We start from the raw sequence: 4,766 nt of genomic DNA, 5'->3' as shown, positions 1-4,766 counted from the left end.
TGGCTAGAGGTTGAAGGAGAAGCTGACGTGTGGGGGCCATGCGTCGAGAGGGCCCACGCGTAGGCAAATGGAGTGGGAGAGAAGCAACATGGTAAACAGGTAATTTCGTGTGCCATGTAGAGGTTCCTAGGGACACTGCTGCGCTGGCGTGTCGACATGGCGTGCCACATCAGCAAAAGTGGCAAATACGTAGGAGGATTACTGTTTTGGATCACTACACCACAGCCCCAGAATGGCGATGCACCATTGGTCGCTATAGGTGGATACAGCGACACACTATCGGTCGGTATAGATCTGTGCCGACACTTAACTGCTGCCGCTGAAAGTGGCGTCGGGATAGGGTTATAGCGATCGACATACTTTTAGCGACCGATAGTCTGACGAAATGTTGAAGCAATACCGACCACCAGGCTGATGGCATATAGTAGTTTTACCGTCCAACAGTTCAAGGCTAAAGGGATTTATACCAACCAACAATCCAACGCATAGATCACATGACACAAAAATATATTATTAATCTCACATTAACCAAATTACAGTATTCTTTTAGACATGAAACATACAAGGTCACATTCAACATGAGACACAAAATCGAGTCACAATGACATAGCTTAGATTTCATTCATGCCAATTGGTACATGTAATAGTCATGCTGTGTTGCACACCTCACAGCTAACATGCCCAAGGAGTTCTTTGCAAAATGTTACATCATCCAAAGCAACTAGCATCCATCCCCAAGCAGTTCTTTACAAAATGCTATATCATCCAAAGCAACTAGCATCCATCGATGTTTCATCTCCATCTTACAAAATGTTTGATCTGCTTGCTGACACAAAATAATCACGTTACATCTAGCGCCTTCCACCTGAAAAATCAAATCATATTTTTCAGTTCCAACTTGTACTGTAGTACTTTGTTCTGTCAGATGCAGCGTTCCAATTGTGCTTCTAGTAAACTGTTAATCTCACCAAGGCGTTTCTAACTAACAGAGACATTGATGATAGTTAGTTGAAGCTGATAGTTAGTTCAGCCAAAGATAAATTTTGCATAATCAAAACCATTTTTTGGGACACAGGTAACGTTTATGGTTACTGAAGCATCACAAATAGCTGTTTGATGAATGTAAAATTCAGAAAAAAAACAGCCCAACAAATGCATTTAGATGGCAATGAATAAGAACAAGCAGTACCAAATTCTTTTGATAGTGTGTTGTATGCATAGCAGGTTGTGTTCAGCATCACAAATTGCAGCTTGGTATAAGTAAAATTCAGGAAAAATACATACCTGTAGTAGACTTGGATGAATGTGATGCCTTGCTGACGTTCAACTATTACAAATGCTCAACACAGGCAGTTCTGAGTTTCTGCCAACTCAAGAATTGCCTTGGGTTCTTGTCCTGCTTCATTACTGTTCTGAAAAGTTTTTACAGCAATAACTACCATGGTTAACTATTGATTTTATACATTTATCTATACAATGCTCAACAACATAGCTATGCCATTCAAGGGTAGCAATTTTCTGCACAAATAAAAAGTAGATTTTTTCTCTATTTTTTTGTTTGAGTTCCCAAGTCAAAATACATATATAACATTGAGAAACAAATGACTGAGATCATGAAACAATGGGAGATTTGAAGGCTCAACTCACTTGAGGCAATGAGCTGTTCTTCGAGGCTCATTGCAGCACGAGGCACATCTCATCCAATTAGCAGGTCTATCAGCGCGACTAGCGATTCACGCAAGCCACATGACATAGGGGTGCTGTTGCCTGCGGCTTGAGGTCGCCGCGCCCTAGTGTCCCGACATGTTGTGGACCTGGGTACCATGAGTTCTACGCTTGGACGCTGGCCTCCATGATGGCGAGGTCTCACCACGAGCACCGTTACTGACTCCAGCCTGCTGCTGCCATGCAAGGAAAGAAACTAGCACAAGTAATCTCCTCCAATTTCAGTCAAGAGCTGCATTAGTAACTGTGAAAGAACAACCGCATAACATCTCACATTCATGTATCAAACAACATTGTAGTAGGTTTAGATAAAGGTAAAGTGTGCATTGCTGTTGCAAATAAAGAAATTATGTAACATATAACCAGCATAATAGCAAAGGTATGTCTGGTGGCTCTGAACATCTCGCAAGTTGTCTCATGAGTGATGAAAAAGGACTGAACCTATGAACATTCTTATACACAAAAAAAGAATACAGGAACCTAGTTCCATATTCCAATTTCCAACAGATATATAATTGGATAATGAGATTTATATGAGATTCATAAGCTTCCAACAAACTCATAAATCGAAATCCACACTGTGAATACAGACTTAAATGCTACATTTGATCACTGAACCCAGATCAATGCCAGTACTAAATGGCAGATTTCATAAACATATCATTGCTGCACAGACAGTGATAAAAGGGTAGACATTGCAGAGGACATACGTTTCTATGCAACTGAATTAAATATGCTTAGTTTAAGCAGATCATTGGGATGTTTGTTGTCTCAAAATTAATAATGTGATAGTGTGGCATGGATTGCTCTTTATACAGAGAACCTGATAGTGTCTGTCAGGCATATATGTGCAAACCCAATGTCCTTTACTAGATACGTGGCTGCGGTCTGTGTGCTTTGATATGCTTTACTCTAAATGTTGCTAGCCCTTGTTTTCCTCATCCAATCCCTCCTGAAGCCTATTTAATCACTCCTTTTTGTGTGTGGTTCAGCCTTGGAAGGATCATTTGGATCAGTGAAAACCAGCACAGTTGCACATACAATAGGATAAGTAAATTGTGCAGCAAGAGAAGGGAGGGCTTGGTCTCTATGATTTAGCAAAGGTGTTGATGAGCCCTCTTTTCTCTCTTTCAGTCTTTCCAATCAAGAAAAAAATGTTTCCATGCTGATGTTAGAACTTGGCATTAGAGGCATGCTGATGTTGAAATTGAAATTCCTTAACATGTGGCAGCAGACAACAAATATAATGATTCAACAAGACAAGCTGATAAGCTATCCTCTATTCAATCCACACATCCAGTACTTGTAAATTCAACTTGTAGATCAATAAATTTAATTTGAAGGGATCGAGGAAGGGAGTAGCACTTGCCTGGTGTTGGCTGACTTATTTTAAGGTAGGCATGAAGATGGTCTGGCAAAAATGAGAATTTTTTCAATGAGCCCAAGACTTGTAAACATTGAATACTACTAATGCCATGTCTGATACTACTAACACTACTATTGCCATGTTTTCCTATGAAGTATTTGGTTACTACTAAACTACTAATACAAAGTAGTATTCATTATGCGAGAACGTGTCAGAGGTAAGTCTACTATGTTCAAATATATACTACTATACCACCAGAACTACTGCTAACTTAAAAAGCGTTTGCGGCTAGCCCAAAATGGATCTGAGAAGAATTTGGAGAGGTGAGTTAAAAGGTTTACTCTGAAGAACTGAGTTCAAGGTGTGAGATAACTTGTAACATATGTTAGTCAATAAACGAACTATTAATTTTGGAACAGCACCGAACTGACAGATCTAGGAGCCATATATACTCACAAATCCTATCTTTTCAATTAGCCAATAACGATTGCATCAGGATTCAACATTGTGCTTGTAACATTCAAGAGTGCTCCAGCAGAAGATACTCAGCAGGGGCCATGCCGGTGACCTGTCAATGACAAGTCAATTATCAGTAACCAGTAAACAGCATTGAATGAGAAAACCAAATACTACATACAGACTTGCTGAAAGAATAAAGTAGAATACAATATACTACTTGTGAACGCACTGAATCTGCTGGGAACACGAGCAGGCAAATGAAGATGAAGCCTCCCAGTCCCTACTCACAACGATTCTGAGGAAAGGATGGTCCTGGAGACCTGGACAACGTTTCTCCTCCAGCACTGCAAGAAGCAATTCGTTTCATCATCAAATTAGATGGCAGATTAGGAGTCGGAGGGAGTTGGGAAGGAGACCAACCTTTATCGATGGGGGCAGGCATACATGAATCGGGAGTTTCGCCGGCTCATCACCGTGAATCCATGGATCACTCCACCCTCCGAGGAGTTTGGTGTGGAGTAATCTAATTAGGAAACGATGTCGTCGCAGGGCACCTCATCCTCGCAGCCGGTCCAGCCCACGCCGAAGTACGTCGTTGCGGATCCGAACAACTGCGACAAAGAAGCGTCATGGAAACCAGATCAAATCGCTGGTTGGAATCGATGAGGATGAGGGGAGGAGTCACGCACAGTCGCAATTGAGGGCTGCGTACGAAGGGCTGCACGGCAGCGGCTGGGGCGCCAACTGGGCTGCGGCGGGGGCAGTCCTGGGCGACGGGCTTGGGCGGCGGTAGCGGCGGTCTTGGGCGGTGGAGGCAGTGGAGTTGGGAGGGCGAGCGCCGCGACGGAGGATGGGGCGGGCGGGTGCAAAGAGCGAATGCGGCGGCTAGCTGAGGGAGAGTGAATGGAAAGGTTAGGGTTAGCCGTATTTGGGCCCAACTTTTACCGCGAAGGGCCTGTTTTCGTTTTTAGATTCCCGTGATGGAATTTTTTTTCCTTTTCAGTTCCCGCGGACGGACCTTAAGCCCACGCAAAAGACAAGGCCATATATAACGACTGATGGTTCGTCCTCTTTATTCATCTATCCCGACCGATTGGTTGATGCTACAGCCAAATATCTATACCGACCGATCATCCATTGCAAAAAATACATTTAACGACACATGATCTGTGGGCCAGCTATACCGACCGACGGTTCAATGGTATTAGTATATTTA

At 42.7% G+C, this 4,766-nt stretch overlaps 1 long non-coding RNA gene across 5 annotated transcripts; it reads right to left on the bottom strand.

Annotated features, from left to right (window-relative positions):
* Nucleotides 1–602: 602 nt before the first annotated feature.
* Nucleotides 603–4,443, bottom strand: LOC136481382 (uncharacterized). Of its 5 annotated transcripts, none has more exons than XR_010764696.1 (5): nucleotides 4,240–4,443; nucleotides 3,971–4,161; nucleotides 3,780–3,894; nucleotides 1,285–3,659; nucleotides 603–865 (listed from the first exon to the last, which is right to left on the bottom strand). It is a non-coding gene; the product is annotated as an uncharacterized lncRNA (long non-coding RNA). The 5 variants fall into 5 exon arrangements; XR_010764697.1 differs by having other exon boundaries at nucleotides 603–1,412; nucleotides 1,648–3,659; XR_010764698.1 differs by having other exon boundaries at nucleotides 1,648–3,659.
* Nucleotides 4,444–4,766: the final 323 nt, after the last annotated feature.

Source organism: Miscanthus floridulus, chromosome 9, assembly GCF_019320115.1.
Source record: "Miscanthus floridulus cultivar M001 chromosome 9, ASM1932011v1, whole genome shotgun sequence".
Classification (NCBI taxonomy): Eukaryota; Viridiplantae; Streptophyta; class Magnoliopsida; order Poales; family Poaceae; genus Miscanthus; species Miscanthus floridulus.
This window is presented reverse-complemented; position numbering and strand designations above follow the sequence as displayed.